The following is a 20,057-nucleotide window of genomic DNA, read 5'->3' as shown; positions in this document are numbered from 1 at the left end:
TTTTAACTTTACTTTCGAATTCGCCACCATTCATTTCATAGGAAACAATCAAAAAATGCGACAACCTCTTAATTTTAGGTCTTAAATAGGTGGAATGGGCATAAAGGTACGGAAAAATGAAAACCTGTATTCAGATTTGGAATCAGCATGCTTGATTTGATAGGAAACGACTATTTAAACTCCAAAACATTTATAAACACAAAAATCAATTTCCCCCCTCATCTTCCCCCTTCAAGGGTAAATTTGGGACACTTGTGCAAGGGGTATTTGGTGGATTTTTTTCGTGTTATTTAGCTGATTTTTCTAGATATTTTGGTGTAAAAAAAAAAAATTATGTTGCAGTTTCCCCGAGGTCTGACAAATTTTCTTCCGTATCTTTCCTCCACTATTGCCTTTCCTGTGCTCCTTAAGATAAAGTCTATCGAAGTGATCTATATAAAGGAGGATAGAACACAATCCTGCTTAACTCCTGATTTAATACAAAACCCGCTACTAACTTGATTTCCTACCTTAACTGCAGCATTGCTGTTCTTGTATATAACACTAATCACTTTAATGCATTTGTCTAGTATACCATACAAGGAAAAGACGTTAAAGTCGTTAAGCCATTAAAGTTCTTCTATGAAGTTCTTCTGTGAAAAAATTGGTCGACACATCCTGTACGCTTCCTAAAACTGCACTATTCTTCTCTTAAAACTTTGTCTACAGATTTTCTAAGTCTAAAAAGTATCGGCATACTAATTAATTTGCTACCTAAAGAAACCATACTAATAGCTCTAAAATTACCACACTAACACTAATCACCTTTCTTATAGAGGGTCTAATTAGGGTTTTCCTAAAATGGGTAGGTACTTCCCCTTTTTCAAAAATCATATTCATAACCCTCAGTAACTTATTTCTAACCTCATCGCCACCATATTTAAGAATCCTTCTAGTTTCTTCCTCACAGAATAAATCTCCATTTACATCCAAAGTGTCACAAACTTTCCTGGTTTAACTGGCTTTACCTCTATTTTCCTTGAACTCGCGTGTCCCGTCTGGGGCCCACAAGTTCATCACATAGATTACTTAAGTGATGATTTGGAGGGGATCCAGAAACGAGCTGTAAAGATCATTCTTTGCGACAAATATGTAGATTATAGCTCCGCTCTGAAGTCACTTGAAATACCAAGCCTTCGCGATCGCCGTTTTCAGCTGATAATTCGTTTTGGCCAGTTTTTATTGTCTAGTCCTGTACATAGGACAATATTACCACCTGAAATGCCTGTCCGCGCAAATACCAGAAGCAAAAGCAAACTTGTGCCCGTCTCGTGCCACACAAACAGACTTAGTAACTCCTTTGTTCCTTTTTTTACAAGTGCTTTTAATAAAATGTAGAGAAGTGTTTTTATGTAAAAAATTTTTCATGTAAAAAAAAGAGCCGTTTAGTGCATTTTTTTTAATGTGTCTATGACAGCTGTTTTTCATTAAAATGATTCTATGATTCTATATTCTATCCTGGTTAAACAAATTTTCAAAATGTTCTGCCCATCCCTCTTTAACTCTTTCCTTATCACTGATTGTGACCCCGTTCCTATCTTTAACTGGAACAAGTCCAGATTGATTACTCCCTCTCAATTTATTAACATACCAGTACAGTATTTTATTATTATGCCATCTAGCTGCATCTTCCATATACTACTACTACTACTAACAACTCACCACAGCACCAAGCCGCCTGAGGCCAACACAAATATGCACGCTCCTCCTCCACCCCAATCTATTCAAAGCCTCCCTTTTTACACCAGCCCACGAAGTTCCCATTTCCTTTAAATCTTTCTTTATGACGTCCTCCCACCCCAGACGGGGACGACCTACTTCCCTTTTAGCCCTAGACGGTTGGCCGAAAAGAACAGTCTTCGGCAATCTGTCATCCTTCATCCGCACAACGTGCCCTAGTCACCTCAGCCTTTCTTTCATTATAGCCCTAGAGAGCGGTATTGAACCACATTTTTTGTATAGCCTATTGTTTGAAATACGGTCAGTCAGCTGGGTACCCAGAACAATCCTTAAGAAATTTCTCTGGAAAACATCTAGCAAATCTTCATCTGCTTTTCGAAGCGTCCATGCTTCAGAGCCATATTTGACCACTGTCAGCACAGTAGCTTCTAATATTCTAATCTTGGTTTGCAGACTTATCTTTCTATTCTTCCAAACTTTTTTTAACTCAGAAAAACACCCTGAACCTTGGCTGTACTACTTTTAACATCTTCACTAATCCCATCATCTTTACTAATAATGCTACCAAGGTATGTTAAGCTTCCCACCTGATCAATTTTTTCGTTACTCAATGTCACCTTTTTATCTTCACTTATTCCTAGCCTTAGTGACTTAGTCTTCCTAACATTAATTTTCAAACCAATCGTAGCACCCTGAACTCGCAAAACCTCTAAAACTTCATTCATTTTGCTCACACTTTCATCTAGGATGCTTAAATCATCAGCATAATCTAAGTCCAGGAGACCTTTTCCTCCCCATTTGATTCCGTGGTCTCCCATTGCCTTTCCTGTGCTCCTTAAAACAAAGTCCATCAAAATAATCCATATAAAGGGGGATAGAACACAACCCTGCCTAACTCCTGATTTAATACAAGACCAGCTGCTAACCTCATTTCCTACCTTAACCGCAGCAGTGTTATTCTCGTACATAGTACTAATGACTTTAATGTATTTGTCTGGTATACCATACAAGGATAAAACCTTTACTAAAGCTCTTCTATCAACAGAATCGATGGCAATTTTATCCATAGCCTTCACTTCACAGCTGTTTAGTTCATAATTTAATACTTTCTCCACTTTCTATACATTCCTCATTTTGTCATATGATCTATCAATCAGATAATTCCTGTACAAGCCCCTCCATCTATCTGTTAAACATAAAGCATTTTAACTAATATTCCTAGTTGCATTCCAAACTTTCTTCCCTAAGGCACGATCAGCAACTTCGCAAATTATTTTCCCAAAATTATTCCATCCACCTTCTTCAATGTCAAATTTTAAACTCTTCAGCTTAGTATTCAACTGTTCCTGGCAATTTTCTCTCAAATTCTCATCCTGGAGTCTACCAATGTCATAGCTTCCTGGAAGGTAGTTATCCTTATGAGATATCAGGTTTAAATTAATATTTGAAACTACTAGATGATGATCTTTACTTTTAATATCAATAACAGCACTCCTTTATACCCTAGTATCTTGTATTGATCCTGCTAGTCTTCAGTTTACAATAGCATAATCAACAACATTAGCTGTCTTACCTTTACGTGAATACCATGTTAAATTATAGGCCATTTTATGATCAAATACTGTATTGGTTATAACTAGATTGGAATACCTACAAAATTGCAGCAATCTGTACCCATTACTGTTTTCTTTTCCTATACAAGTTTACTAAAGTTAGGATACCATCTATCCCTATTTCTATCAACCTTGGCATTAAAATCTCTGGTACTTGTATGATAAGCCCCCTACCACTCAAGTTGTTCATTCATTGGCGCATTATAGAACCGGTTTTTTTTCATTAGTTTCTTCCAGCTTAGTGTGAGACAAGATAAAGAGAAGTGACAGAATAGATGGAAAACACATAATTTGGGCTATATATTTGCACATTAAGGGGGGGTAAAGTATTTGGGCAGTATGAAGTTAAAAATCAATTCTTACTACATAATCTGCAGAATGATTGTACCTAACACATTATGCATGCATACCCGCTATACTTTACCCCACCCCCTAATGTGCAAATATATAGCCCAAATGTGTATATAAAGAATTATATTTTTATCTTACTTTGATACATTTCATTAGTATTGAGCATCAGAGAAACATATTAGAAGAATATTAGGTAAGGGGTATATCATACAAGTACCAAATCTCCAAATTAAAACACCATATTTTTACCCAAGACACTGTCTATTTATTCCTGTAACAAATTAAAATTCATGAGAGTCACTACTATCTTTGTCAGCTGGTTCTACAGGGGCACATACTACTATGGCTGATATCCTGCAATTTTTATTCATAAAAAGAGCAATTAGTTATCTATTATTAATACCTTCCCAACCTAAACAGGACTTAGTAGCTTCCTCATCATGAGCCCTACTACTTGTCTGTGTATATATCCTATCCTTTCTGCATGAGTAATGAAAATTCTATATCATATAATTTCATGTTTCCTATTCCTGGAATGTGAGTTTATGAAACTCCTAATACGTCCATTTCAAAGCGTCTGAATTCGTCTGTCAAAATGTTGATACAATAGTTGTTTTTTAACGTTGTAACATTCCAAGTTACAATTCTTCCTGAATTCAATTCTTTCATAAAATCATGGGAATTATTTTGGCCTCAGGAAAAGGAATGGTCCCAGAAGCAGTGCAGGACAGACACCAACACATCTTCTCAGGTCTACATCAAAGCACTTAAGCTAGCCCAGACCCACAGTTTATAGAATTAGCAGTATGATCATACCCTATCTCACCCATTATAAAAACCCGGACCAAGGTGCGAGTGCTCCAGAGAACGTTTTTGCAGATATAAACATAAGCGGCATTAGATCTTTTCACGGGTAGACAAGTCAGATTTCTCTTGGACACGAAACAAGTGGAAACCCGCTATTACGAATAATGCACTTTGTAACCATTTCTCATTGATTGACGGAAACAGACTAACCCGCTAATGTAGAGATAAGTGGGAGGAGCTTTTTGTTCGTACCGAGAATGAAGACCAGAAATGATCTGCGATAAACTTACTGGATAATTCTATAAACTGTGCCCAGACCAGACAGCAAGAAGTCCCTGGGACCTCCAATCAAATGGAGGCTTTAAGAAATCCTGGGCCAATCTTGGTCACAACATGGTTTTCAGCACTTGTGATGCTCTTCTATCAACAAGAGTCAAAATCGTGCACAGACAGTCTCAAGCCTATTCCCTCCGACTCATTATATATTTATGCCTACAAATATTATGCGACTACAGGGAGCCAACCCATAGCAGATAAATAAGCTAGGAAGAGATTTTTCAGCCCAAAAACACCCACCAAAACAGACCAAACCCAGAACAATTATCCATTAATCAGAATCCTGTTCAAAAGCTTCGTCATTTACTAGGCTATAGTTTCCTCAAGGGTTGCCACTCCTTAAGTGGGAATAGAGTTGTCTGCAAGGTAGCCCTCTGCAGAGGCTGTTGTTCATAGATCTGGATCTCAAGCCCTGCTGCAGTTATCTTCCTATAGAGGGTTCTCCCATGATGATGTTCTGTACCACCATGCAAGTTAACCCATTGCTGGGACAAGCAGGCCTCCCACTAGATTTTTTGTGAAAAATATGAACTTTATAAACTTTTGACCACAAAAATATGAACTTTATAAACTTTTGACCACAAAAATATGAACTTTTGATTGCGCTCTCTATGAACAAATTATGAACCTAACTTTACGATATGTGCACCTCGGGAACTGTCCATGGACACAAAAATTGGCAGTTGCTGTTTTCATAACTGGTGCACATATTCTTCTTGTTTTTTGTTTTTTTTATGAGTTCAGTTAAATGCTTTGAATTTGCATAAAAGTACAAAATACAACCGTAGAAAATACAACAGTACAAAATACTCCACTCTACTTGTTCCTTTTGGCAAAATATGACAAAATTAAGAACGACTTTCGTTTGTTTACCCTACTCTGTATCCGCTCAGCCTCTCTGGCTGCCTCATCTTCTTTGCGCATCGTCCAGCTCAAAGCCTTGATCATACTTTGTGTGAGGCTTATTCTATAAAGTCTTTGGCATCTATGGCTTTTTTCAGACTTCATATCAATCAGTTCTTTTTCCAGGTGTCCAATGGTCATCTTCTCGGATAACATCCTCTTTTTTTCTCTTCTTCTTCTTTCCTTCTGGACTCCTCTTCAGCCTGTCTAGATTGCTCAGCTTCCAGGTACAGATTATAGCTCTGCCATGATCCATCCTGACCTGGAAAAATCACATTCAACGTCAGCGTTCCTATACAACATGCAGAGAGCTGCTTTTACTATCTTTGAAACAAGGATAGAAAAACCGTCCTTGATGGTTTTTCAGATTAAAAACCAAGCTCCATAAAACATCAATCATGTCATGTCCTTGGGCCAACTCGGTTCCAGCTGGAGCAAGTTTCATTTGTCACTGGCAGCTTCAGTATTCACATGGAAAGGCATAAATCCAACCATTTTCACAAAGTTGATTGTTCTTTTTTCAGGATTCAAATCATCCAGCTGCAGGCACCAGAAATGCTGAAGGGCACTTTGACCTAGCGACTTCTCTTCAATATGGCGGCAAACGACCAGGTAAGCAGTTCTGGCACTACTCCTGAAGTTAGGGCATCAACTTTTTCTACCTTCAACAGGCATTCTTCCACACCTCACTGCATACTACTTTATCGGATGGAAGAAAATCCCTGCTTGAATGGGAGAGCTCAGAAAGTTCTAAAAAACTCTTGCACATTTGCTTTGCTTGTCCTTTATAAGGAAAGACAGCAACCGCAAGTGCTTTCCAGCTGATGACAAGACAAATATGAACTTTTTCGTAATTAAGAACCCAGTGGGGGGCCTGAAGAAGGTATGTAACTCATGGGACGTGTCCATATGCTGGTGGGCCCTGCTGAGTGTACATTTAAGGGACTTTTCTCCCTCCTCGCCTGTATTTATGGCCCCTGGGCCGAGGGTGCTCCAGTTTCTATTATGGAATCCCAGGGATAAGATTCCCCCTTGATCTGCACCTCCTGTACCTTAATATCTGCAGGGCATTGAGGCCACCTGGGAAGGCACTAAATGGCATGGGGGAGGCCCCTACTGAGCAGTAGACCCCAGCTAATAAAAGAAGAAAATCACTAAAGATTTTCAAAAAATAATAATAACGAAATACCATTTTTTTGGTTTGGACTATTGTTAGTAGGCATTATCCACAGAATAAAGCTGGAGATTATTTTAGAAAATGTTTATTTTTCTAACTTTTGTGATTTATGCTGCAATAAAGCCAAACTTAACAAAAACAACATGTTTGCTTCATTTAGACTTCAATTTGATCATATGTTCTGGACACCCTTACGCTACTTTATATTTCAAATTTCAAATATAAGAAGTCTTTCTTGAATAATAAAACAAACATTTAAAACATGCACAAAAAAGAAGAAAAAGAAAAAAAAAGAGATAGACAGGTCTCAAGACAAGAGAAATTTCAGGTGTTTGGATTGTCTGAGTTATTAATCTTCAGAAACCAGGAGCAATAGAATGTAGAAAATAAGTGTTCTATTAAGAAATTCGGTTTAGTAGTCAAGCAGACATCAGCTACAAAATATACACATTACAACAAAAGGTAGGATAATTTTGATGGGATGACAAGTAATTGAACAGATTATGGAATGAGCCTAAAGATTCACTATTAGCATAAGAAAAATTGTTTGCTTTGCCAATCACATAAAAGAAAATGGACAGAGTCATCTATTGAAAAATCAATGATAATCCTAATTCTCTTTTTGCATGTATACTTTTTCTTTGAATAAAAATTCTACATATGAAATTCTTTTTTTTTTTTCTTTACCTCTATGAAACTAGATTTTATTGACATCTTGCAATGCAATTCAGGTTAAGGATGGTTTAACTTGTGATGGACATGTTTGTGAATTACATGCTAGGTGATTCCTGTGCCCCAGTTATGATAAACATGAACAATGGGAAAGCCCCTACCCTGGTTTTATTGTAATAAACCCTTCACAAAATTTTGGTTTATATGCAAGAGATTGATTTTGACATGAACTGAAAATGTACTAGGAAGAGGAACTAATTCTGCATCTCAATTGTTTAAATAGCAAGAGAGTATGGTGTTCATGTCAGTGTTGGGAAGACAGTGCATACTATGACAATAAGTCAATAGATTTTTATTTATTAATTACAAAGAGTGACCACGGTTCAACAATGTCTATAACTGCTGAAATTGCTTCAAATAAACAAATTCAGACACACGAATTTCATGGCATGAATCAAAGGAGTCTCAGTGACTATATGAAGAGAATAATAAGAGTGAGATTACATTTTATTGTAGCAAGTGTTATCCTGATTTTTTTTTTAATTCAAGGCGCATAGCCTATATCTGACAGACCTACCTGTTCTAGTTGCTGTTGATGATTGTCTGTATATAGAAGAAACATTTGAAGATAACTATTCAATAAGAAAAAAAGTCCATTTTTTTGTGTATATAGACATTCTTACTAATATAGAAATTTACATGTTATCTTTATTACTACACTTTATTCTTAGGGTACTAAAATCAATATTGTAAAAACAGTACAGTATATTTTCTGCCAAAAAATCATTCAAACATAGGTATATCCCTGGCAGCAGATTACAAAATCCACCAGTGCAGGGAAACCACAACTCTTGGTTGAACAATTCCAGAGCTCTCTCCAGATTTTGAACTAAATATTTTCCTTAATGCAGGTCTTGATATGGCGGGTGTAGAATGCATAGGTAAGGCAAGACGATAAAAAAATTCTATGTATTTCCTAGTTTTAAAAATACCAAGCCAATCTTCACATCAGATGTACTACTATTAATTATGATAATAGCATTATTACTTTGAACATGTTTGACAAAATCAGATGGTATAGAATAGGATTTGGCTGGTATTCATGGTGCCAAGTCTAATAGAACACTGTGATCAAGAGTTATTTCCCAATAGGTTTCAAACTGACTTAATGAAATTAATTGAACACTCTCTGTCTTTAAAACACAATTACACCATGAGTCTTTGAAAACATGGAGTCAGTTATTCTATTTTCAAATAGAGGTGAATCCTGAGCCATTAAAAATGAAGAATCTGTAGAAATACAAGGACCAGCAGCAATATGGTGTCTATTGGTGATTGTATGAGGAACAAGAAGTTTGATAGTTTCCACTAGCTCTCAGTATGTCCACTACCCAAGCAACTGACTTCATAACCTGTTGCTTGTAAATGTGAAGTGTTGCTACAGTGAACTAATTGTTGCACCTGGTGGTGCTACAATTGATTTCCTTAAATAAAATTACTTAGAGCAACTCTTAATTTTATGTTTACCTTGACATTGGGGAGTAACCATTGAGATCTATTAAAAACTTCATGAATCAGTTTACCAAACAAATAATATTCTTTTGATATAAAGACATACTTTAGTCTTTATAGCCACTGCCTCTGTTAGCTGTTTATCTGTATCAATGTTCATTATATATTCAGCCTATATAGCCTATACACTGACCTTTTAATTCCTTACAAGACTTTTGAGTCATCAGTATAAACTGAGCATAACTTGCAATTTTTGATGAATTGTTACCAGTGTACTATTTATGTAGGCACTAATTTGTTTAAACAAATTGTGTAGTATACAATCTTCACGGGTCATAAACATAAGGACTAAACAATTTCCAGCAACTAAAATATTGATTTGACACCATGTGTTATTAATGGCTAAAACAGTACATTTTCTGTGTGCTGTTACCATTTTCTTGTGCCTACTATTCTTTTCAGCTACTAATCATGGATATTTCACAACAAGAGCACTGCTCAAGCAGCAAAGAAAAGAGTGATATTTTGCGATTGCAAAATATCACAGGAATATATAAAGAGGAATATATACAGGAATACATAAAGCTATACATTTGCAGGGGGATGGGGGTGTATGGCAAAGTAATGGACCTTTAGCAATGAAATAAGTGAGTATTTATGATTTTTTAGAAGTAGTTTTTAGAACCTTTTATGGTTTCCTTCAAATCTACACCTGGGAGGTGTTCATAGGCAATTGGAAGTTATTACTCTTTTATTGCTGTTATGACTGGTTTAGAAGAGAGATGTATAAAGTAAAGAATAAAGTAAAGGCACCAATGATTCAACATGTTTTGTAAAAAAAAAACACTTTTTCTACCCCAAAAGGCTTAGTATAAAGACTTTTGGTTTGAAAAAGGTTGGAAAAACATCTAAAGGAATCTAACTGTTTGATTAGAAGTCTGAAGTTTTATCAGAAAAGGGTACAAAACTTCAATTTTCTTAAATTGGAGCGTTTTCACCTATAAATTTAACAGAACAAAAAGAATTACCTGTTTTTGACGTAAGTCATAACCCAATTCAACACCTGTCAAAATACTTGGGGATTGCTTGTGGGCAGATCCTGGCACATTCGACATGCATATTCTTTTTACTTTATTTCTTCGTTTCTCTTAAACTTTGTTTAATACGTAACGTATAAAACACTATTCAGATAGTGGAAGCAAAAAACTGGAAAAAAAAAATGTCTCCAATATAGGGACGAAATTATATAGGTCTCTCTATATATAGGGACGAAATGATATAGGTCTCTCTATAATTGGTATCTGGAATGGCCCACTTCCTCTCAGCTTTAATGGTCCAGCAAAGATTTCTTTGTTGTTCACAGTGAAAATGTTTTAATCCACTTTAAAAATTTTAGTTTTCACTATCCTTTGTCTGGAAAGTCTGAAAAAAAAATGCCTCCAGTATAGGGACGAAATTGGATAATCATATGGAGTGTAATCGTGTGACCTAGGTCTCTATAATATTATGTGTGAAATAATAGTGTGATATAGGTCTCTCTATAACTTCTATCTGGAATGGCCCACTTCCTCTCAGGTCCAGCAAAGATTTCTTTCTTCTATGGTCCAGCAAAGATTTCTTTGTTGTTCACAGCGAAAATGTTGTCATTTATTGGCCATTTCAAAGTTAATCTACCATTTTAATCCACTTTGAAAATTTTAGTTTTGAGTATCCTTTGTCTGGAAAGTCCCAAATCCTTGCAATATGCATGCCCTAGGTAAGATTATCAGAAATTTGTGCCACCAAGGAGTTTAATATGTTTCATTAGCATTTTGGGTGGGATAGGGTTTAAGAAAACAGGAGTTGATTTCAAGAATTTTAAGAAGTTTAATTGTCATTATATTTGACTTAGTGGAATTTACTTTCATATGCTAATTCTTGGCTTTGTCCAAATCATGGGTAGGATTTTAATAGGGTCACTTTTGATATTTCTATGACATATTTCAAGGATCAGTAGGTCATCTACATATTAACACCTTTGAGGGAATCTTACCAATTCCAATATGAACATAGTATGAGGCCAAGTCGCAGTTCCTCAGATGATGGAAAAATCTAGCATCTAACATCAAATCAGTAAAACTACAATTAAGAAATAAACCTTTTTTAATGTTTTTTTTTCATGAGAAATATTATTAGAAATAATAATCATCAAAATCTCTCATTGTTGAGAAAGTAGACTACCCACAAATTTGACAACTATGCTTTTGTCAGAGGACCCTTGAATTTTGACACTTCTTTCAAAAAACAGCACCGGGAATCCATAATATATTCCTTTTGGCTTCTAGGAGGTTTCATCTAAATACACAATTAATACAACGAAAATCAACACAACCAACAGATAAACAAAAAGGATTTTTTTTTTACACCAATTGTTTCTCATCTGTTTTACATGTTCAGTGAAGTTTTGACAGTGTCACCTATATTTTGTCAGGGCCTGTTGTAGACCCCGAAGCCGCACCGAAATAAAATTCAGCAGCAGCGGACACAATTATTCCGGAGGCGGCGCGTCGCCGGCGTCACAAAACAAATTTTTCGCGGCGCGCCGTCAATTTATCGGCGTTTCTTCTATTTTTAAATTATTTCGGCTCTTTTTAAAAAGTTTTGAAAACTAAATTGATATCAGTTTTTATCAGAATTCAGTCCACAATTCCTTTTTAGCTTTTTTACCATGACCGAACCTCGGAGAAAATAAGGACAAGATATCAATCTTAACTTCTCACAAACATTCTTTTAACCCAAATGATTGATAGCGAGACCTTAAACTGCTTGATATTTGAATTAATCCGACAAAATAGGTAATTTAAAATTTAATTTAAGCTCTAAAGCTTAACAGAATATGGCGAAACAATAGGAGGGCTCCTAATAGACAATCTTGCCTATGCTGGTGATATAGACATCATAGCCAAATATACACAAGAACTGCAGGCACAAGCTGATAGACTCTACAATATCACAAAGCCGTTCAGGATGGAGATCAATGCCAGCAAGACCAAGTAATGGTAACTACGAGACCTGAACTAGACAACCCGCCCATTATCACCATAGGCGGGAGACAGGTTGAAATGGTTGACCACTTCCTGTACCTTGGTAGCCAAGTCTCCTCAGATAATTGCCATAGTTCTGACATGAAACATAGACTTGCACTTACTAGCTCTAGCTTTCAAAGACTAGCCAACCTCTGGCAAAGTGTCCATGAATCCAACAAACTCAAGTTCTGCCTGTTCAACAGTTTAGTAATCCCCATAGTTATTTATGGATGCAAAACATGGACCCTGAAAACTGAAGACGAGAGAAAATTACTAGCTTTTGGGATGAGATGCCTCCAGCACATTGCTAGAATCAAATACACTGACCGAATCACAAATGTGGAAGTATTTCAAAGGCTCCAGTCCACTGAAACCATTCTCATTAAAATAACGGAACAACAACTGCGCTAGTTCGGCCACGTCAAGCAAATTGAGCCAAGCCGCTCCCTGAAAATCGCCCTTGAAGGATCCCTCCATGGGCTTTGTCCACGAGGCAGACCACGAAAACGATGGATGGAGAACTTCCACTTTGACAACATCAAGATAGCCCAGTTATCACGAATTGCACCAGACAGGGCAATGTACCAAGCCCTTACGCATGAGCTAGCAAGAGGAGTGGCCCCAAAATGTCCCACGAGGATGGGTTGGACCTAAGTAAGTAAGCATCATGTCGTTCTTTAAGAACAGTTTGTTCCCAGGTGTTAGAATAAAAGGAGGCGACATTTTGTAAAAAAAAGCTTTTATATAAAAAGAGGCAAAATCTTATACAGAAAAGTATTATTTATTATTAGATTTTTAATTCTGGCTTGAAATTTCAGAGTTTGATTTGAACTAAGTTTTAAATTCTCTATTTTGTCAATTCTCAGGCAGTTTAAGGAGTCAGAATAATAAAAAAAAAAAACAAAAAAAAAAAACACTTAACTAGAAATAAACTCTATCACTTTCCTTTAAAGCTTTGTAGTCATGATGAATAAAAATAAGCTTGTTTCCACAGTGTGGGACCAAAATATAACTTAGCAGTAAAGAGTATAGAGCTTAGAAGCAACAATAAATCCTGCAACCCTGAAAACCCTTTCTGCTGCAGCACTTGTAGCCAACAACAATAGAGCTTTTCTTGCCAAAGCTGCAATCCATGGCAGCTAAGTATAATATCTTTTCCAGAAGGCAATGGCTGTATTGATTGCACCAAAGAGGGCAGGATCTTTTGATCTCCTGGCATGGGCTGACAAGCCCCGATATAAATCTACTTGACGCCAAGTCACATCATCATTTTCATCCTGTTCTGCATCGTTGTCCTGACACATTATTTGACCAAACAGCCTCGTTTTTTTCATGTATGATCATGAAGAGATTTAGAGTTGCTGCTCTTCTGAGAAAACCCACTGGCCATATTCACACAACTGATTGGGGTAGCTGATCCACTGACAGCACCAGAAAACAGCTCTTCTCTTCAGGCTCTTTGAGGGCCCTCTCCTCTTTGTACAAATGAACTTCTACTGCACTTAAATGCTCACCACAAGTTGAGGAGGAGGAACCTGGAGTGTTAAATGGACAAATGCAGTTCACAGGAGATGTGATAAAGTACTGTATGTCAGCTGCCATCACCAGAAGCTTAACCATTTTGAACAAGAATTCCCTTCTTGCCAGTGAACCATCAAGAAGGTTTAGACACTCATCAATTTCATTTATCTTGAATGTTTCACAGTCCAAAAGTGCAGGCAGTCACCATGAGATCATCCCTTGGGAAGCAAAAGTCAAACTTATTTTTCACATTTTCTTTCAGAAGCAAAATACAGCTACTATCATTAGGCTGCTCTGCTGCTCCTCAAGGTGACCATTAGGAGGCCCCACCAGAGCAGGGCAACATTTAGGGCGGGGAAGAATTGTCTCTCAATAGCCTCTACTGTAGTAGAAAAATTTAGTAGTAGAGCAAAGTTCATGCATCAGTTCACATTCCTCATCATCTAGACCACAGTTAGATTTCCCAATTTTGCACAGAACACTTGCCAGAGGGTCATGTGTTGAATAATACTTTGCATCATACAAAGTGCTGCATTCCATCTTGTGGGCAAACTCTGTTCTAGGGACTTGCATTGTTCATATCTTGATAACATAGGAGGCAGATCATCAGCAACCTGCACAATGGGCAACTGATTATCAGCATCAAGACCCTCATCTAAATCACAAAGTCCTGAAAGGAATTCACTTGTATTTCAAATTTGAATTTTTTCAAGAAGGCTGTTAGGAAGACAAAGAATTTGTATATTAGTTTTGTTCTTCCACTTTGTACATGCTTCTGTGTACACATGTATAAAAAAAAATTGGGTGACGAAGGGGGGAGGGAATTTAAAAGTTTCATTTTCCTAATCTAATCCCTTTCAAAGATAGCAAAAAGTAGCTAAACTAGAATTTTACCAAACCAGTTTTACAATCAAATTGAATTGACAGCAACAAAATCAAGAATCAATAAAAACACAATAAATTTATAATATTACCTTAAATTACCTTAAATCGCAGCTTGGAGCAAATTTAAGGATTTGGAGCGAATTAATATGTGCTATATATCTGGGTAAGGTTAGGTTAAAATTGAATTTGCAACAGAAACAAATTTCATATTTGGATACAGGATGAAATTCTGATTATGGATGTAAGTTTGTGAACAAAGGCATATAAGCAATATCTAAAATAAGAGAAAAAGGTATCATCTTCAGGGACCATGGTAAATTTCTAGGTGACACTATAATTTAGCTAGGATTAAATTTGATGCCTTTTTTATGCTCTTTCTTAATTCAATAATTGCTTCTGTTGCGAATTGCATCTTGAGCCCTTAAAGGGGCCCCAAAGGTATTTCATTTTTGTAATCACACAAAGAAGTTATCAACACTAGTTAAGTTATTGAAAAATGGTTAAAAAACATATCACCAGTTTATAAATAAGTTTCTCAAAAGTAATATATTCGAAAAATACTTATTTATAACAAATCAAATCTTCTTTATTAGGCAACTCAAATATAAACCATTTTCTATTGTAAAATAGAACTTTACCTATGGGGGTAAAGTTCATGGTAAATTGGTAAATTTGCAGGTGGCACAATAATTTAGCTAGGATGAAAGTGAATACATCATTTGATGCCTTTTTTTATGCTCTTTCATAATTCAATGATTGCTTTTGTTCCAAATTGCATCTTGAGCCCTTAAAGGGGCCCCAAAGGTATTTGATTTTTGTAGCCACAAAAACATATCACTAGTTTACTAATAAGTTGTTCAAGAGTAGTATATTCCAAGAATACTTATTTATAGCAATTCAAACCTCATTTATTGGGCAGCACAAACATAAACTGTTTTCCTAATGTTTATAGTTTTTCAAATGCTGTTGACAAAAATAGAGTTGAATTTTGCAATTCAAAACTTTGCTGTCAACAATTCAGGGTATATATTTGCACATCAGGGGGTTGGGGGTGGGTAAATTTCATGGTAACTTTGCAGTGGACCATATAATTAGCTAGGATGAAAGTGAAAACATCATTTGATTGTTTTGTGCTCTTTCATAATTCATATAAAATACCTTTGGGGTCCCTTTAAGGGCTCAAGATACAATTAGATGTTGATAAAATCAAGAAGTGATTCTTGATTTGAATCACTTCTTTATACAACCAAGAAGTGATTTTTGAATTATGAAAGAGCATAAAAAAAGGCATCAAATGATGTATTCACTTTCATCCTAGCTAAAAATATTGTGCACCTGCAAATTTACCAGTAAATTTGCAATGGGCTATATAATTTAGCTAGGATGAAAGTGAAAACGTCATTTAGATGTTTCACATTACACACATTAGGGGGATGTGGATGGGTAAATTTCATGGTAACTTTGCAGTGGACCATATAATTTAACTAGGATGAAAGTGAAAACATCATTTGATGTTTTTTGTACTCTTTCATAAATCATATAAAATGCCTTTGGGGTCCCTTTAAGGGCTCAAGATGCAACTTGCAACAGAAGCAATTATTAAATTAGCCTATGAAAGAGCATAAAAAAAGGCATCAAATGATGTTTCCACTTTTATCCTAGCTAATTTGTAATGTCACCTAGAAATTTACTCTGTAAAAGGCTAAAAACTAAGATTGCAACAGAAATGAATGTCATACTTGGTTCAGGATGGAATTCCAGTTATGGAGGTAAGTTTGTTTCTTAGCTATCAAAATATTCTGTTGATATATATGTTTACCATTAGGATTGGATGACAACAAGTAAATTTGCAATGGGCTATATAATTTAGCTAGGATGAAAGTGAAAACTTCATTTAGATGTTTCACATTACACACATTAGGGGGATGTGGATGGGTAAATTTCATGGTAACTTTGCAGTGGACCATATAATTTAGCTAGGATGAAAGTGAAAACATCATTTGATGTTTTTTATGCTCTTTCCTAATTCATATAAAATACCTTTGGAGTCCCTTTAAGGGCTCAAGATGCAACTTGCAACAGAAGCAATTATTAAATTAGCCTATGAAAGAGCATAAAAAAAGGCATCAAATGATGTTTCCACTTTTATCCTAGCTAATTTGTAATGTCACCTAGAAATTTACTCTGTAAAAGGCTAAAAACTAAGATTGCAACAGAAATGAATGTCATACTTGGTTCAGGATGGAATTCCAGTTATGGAGGTAAGTTTGTTTTTTAGCTATCAAAATATTCTGTTGATATATATGTTTACCATTAGGATTGGATGACAACAATCCAGGAAAACTTTTTGGCATTAGTCTACAGTTAGGCCTAGTCAAAATTCAGTGAAATTCTACTTTAGCTACTTTTTGGGTATCTTGGAAAGGGGTTAGGTTAGGAAAAAGAAACTTTTGGGGATAGCTCTACAGGCAAAAAGTGTGTCCTAGGAAGGTATTTTGAAGTTCCTACCTCCACTCTTTCTCTTTCTAGATGGTCCTGAAATTTGCCTTCATGACAGGTCTATACCTATTGAAATTTTGTCAAAACAACACTTTACCTTTATTTTCAGTTATCAGTTTCTTTTTCTCTGGCTTTAGTTCTGAAAATGCAATTCCTGTTATTTGGATATCCACTCTTTGACTATTGGAAAAAATTAGTTTATAAGCTTATATGAAATGGTACTTTCCAGTCTCCTTATAATTAAAAAGATTTTTGCCATCTAGTTGAAAAATTTTGCCCATCCCTATAGGAGAAATCTATATTTGCCAACTAGTTGACAATAAATGATGCCCCAGCAAAACTTTCTTTTTCCAACTAGTTGACTAATAACTTCTCCGCAGCAATACTTAAATTTGCCAACTAGTTGACAATAAATGTTGCTTCAGCAAAACTTTTATTCTCCAACTAGTTGACTAATAACTTCTCCCCAGCCAAACTTAATTTTTCCAACTAGTTGACTAATAACTTCTCCCCAGCAAAACTTAATTTTGCCAACTAGCTGGAAACAAACATTGCCCCAGAAAACAATTCATTTTCCAACTAGTAACTTCTCCCCTCCCAGGAAGTTCCCATTTCCTTTCAATCTTTCTTTATGACATCCTCTCACCCTAGACAAGGGCAACCTGCTTTTAGCCCTAGACAGTGGGCCAAGAAGGAAAATCTTTGGCAATTTGTCATCCTTCACCTGCAAAATGTGCCCTAGCCACCTCAACCTTTCTTTCATTATAGCCCAAAAAAGTAGGATTGAACCACGTTTTTTGTACAGCCTACTATTTGCTATATGGTCAGTCACCTGGGTACCCAGAACAATCTGTAGGCAATTTCTATGGGAAACATCTAGCAAATTGTCATCCACTTTTTGGAATTTTCTTTTAGTTTTGTATTTATTGACTGGGATCTTCAGGGAGGGAGGGTTGCTTTGTTGTCAGGATAACAACTAATATATTAAAAAAAGGATGGAACAAGAACATTATTATTTTTATTTTATCACCATGTTTTTTGAGAAGTGCTGCTAAACTGAAATCTTACCCTTATTTGGGGATTTAACTAATTTACCCTTCTATTCTTAGAGATGTGAGGGGGGAAGTTATTAGTCAACTAGTTGGAAAATAAATTGTTTTCTTGTGCAATGTTTGTTTCCAGCTAGTTGGCAAAATTAAGTATTGCTGGGGATAAGCTATTAGTCAACTAGTTGGAAAATGAATTGTTTTTTCCAACTAGATGACTAAAATGTTTTTAATTATAAAGAGATTAGATAGTACCATTCTATATAAGCTTATAAAATAATTTTTTCTAATAGTCAAAGGGTGGAGTCCCCTGTCATTTGAGTAGAATTTATAACTTTTTTTAGGCTATAACTTTTTTTTCAAAATTTAGGAAATGCATTTGTATATATTTCAAACCTTATAAATTGGGTAATTTCTACCAAATCATATTATTGAGTTAGGACTAAAGTGAATACACCATTTGATGCCTTTTTTTATGCTGATTACAAATATAATAATAATTTCTATTGGAAATGAATTTCAGTCCCCCCCTTATATATGCCAATTCAGGGTTAGCTTAGGTTGGGTTAGGTATATATAGACGGGGGGCTGAAATTCATTTCCAATAGAAATGATCATTATATTTGTGATCAGCATAAAAAAAGGCATCAAATGGTGTATTCACTTTGTTCCTAACTCAATAATATGATTTGGTAGAACTTTAACATATATTGGGATTGAGCAAATTTGTGAAGCTGAAAACAATTTTGTTGTACTTCACTTAAGCAGAAGATCTATTTTGTAAGGTTTCACTTTAATAACACATATTCTTAAAGGTCAGCAAAGGTCAGGACCCTATAGAGGGAAAAGTTGTAGAGATAGGTACTTCAAAATACCTTCCCAGGACCTAAATTAGCCTGTAGACCCATCCCTGAAAGTTTTATTTTCCTAAACTATAAATGTGATAGCCAAAAGCAGCTAAAGTAGAATTTTACCCACATACTTACTGAAAAAAATTCAGAAAAATACAATGGTGAAATTATCCACTGCCTGGGCGGTAGGCTATACTAGAGACTTTATAACAATTTAGCCTACCTGCTGAAGTGACACTTAGCTGTCAAACACAATAAGCTTAGCCTAATTCACCTGCAATTCTCCCAAAGTATTTAAGGTGAGTAGAACAGTTATTTGTCTTTAATAACCTACTCAGATAAAAGTTTTTGGGCTAGGCTACATGCAATTCATTTCTTTCAGAAAAATTTTGATTTGACTAATATTTTCTGTATAGATATGGCAGAAGTTCAGTGCAGTGTTTCCACACCGGTTTCGGTTTTCAAATCTTTCTTACATCTTTAGCAGTTTCCATTTAGGCTAGATGGCTCTTGGCCTGAGAGGCATCTATCGATTTTCTACCTAAAATGCTTTCGTGGGATGGATTCAGAATTCGTAGATCACCAGAAAACTGGTAAAAGTAGAAATAATAGGCTAGTGTTGTTTTTTTCCGGTGCCTATATCTGTCATTACGTTCAATCCTCTGTTGGTATACTGCTCATGAAAATAAAATTGTGAAATAGTAAAAATTTGTTTAAATTATTATTAGTTACCAATATAATTATCTGTACTAACTGCGCACTAAAGTGACTTTATGTGGTTAGTAATTGGGCACACTGTATTGCAAACATTAACGAAAAGATAATAACTGTATCTGCTTATAATTCGCTGTTAGAAGGTCGTTTAAAAACTAGTGTTACACGATTTCACCCTTCTGCTTATTATAGATTATAATTGTTGTTTTTTTTTTTGTTTTTTTTTTTTTTTTTTTATTTTATTTATTCTATTTTGTTTTGTTAGTAGCACACCCTCGCAAGCAATGCTTTTGGTGTGCTACCGATTGATTTTCTCTCTGTTTTTTCTTTTTTTTCGGGGGGGGGGAGTAATAAATTGCCATTACTACTAAAGCGAATTAGAAACT

General features: G+C 35.6%; 1 protein-coding gene across 4 annotated transcripts in view; it reads right to left on the bottom strand.

Moving 5' to 3' along the window:
* The window catches only part of Rab35 (RAS oncogene family member Rab35), a 53,740-nt gene extending 34,345 nt beyond the window's left edge, over positions 1-19,395 (bottom strand). The window contains exon 1 of one of the 4 annotated variants that reach the window (XM_089089623.1): positions 19,292-19,395. The gene's annotated coding sequence lies outside the window, so the exon portion shown is untranslated. Of the gene's footprint in view, positions 1-19,092; positions 19,112-19,231 lie in introns of those variants that run through there. The other 3 variants (XM_089089626.1, XM_089089624.1, XM_089089627.1) reach the window with 3 other exon arrangements.
* Between the last annotated feature and the right edge of the window lie 662 nt (positions 19,396-20,057).

This window comes from Artemia sp. Qi Xiang Cuo, chromosome 5 (assembly GCF_049724085.1).
Source record: "Artemia sp. Qi Xiang Cuo chromosome 5, ASM4972408v1, whole genome shotgun sequence".
In the NCBI taxonomy this organism is placed as follows: domain Eukaryota; kingdom Metazoa; phylum Arthropoda; class Branchiopoda; order Anostraca; family Artemiidae; genus Artemia; species Artemia sp. Qi Xiang Cuo.
Note: the sequence above shows the minus strand (reverse complement) of the source record. Positions and strands in the feature narration are given on the sequence as shown.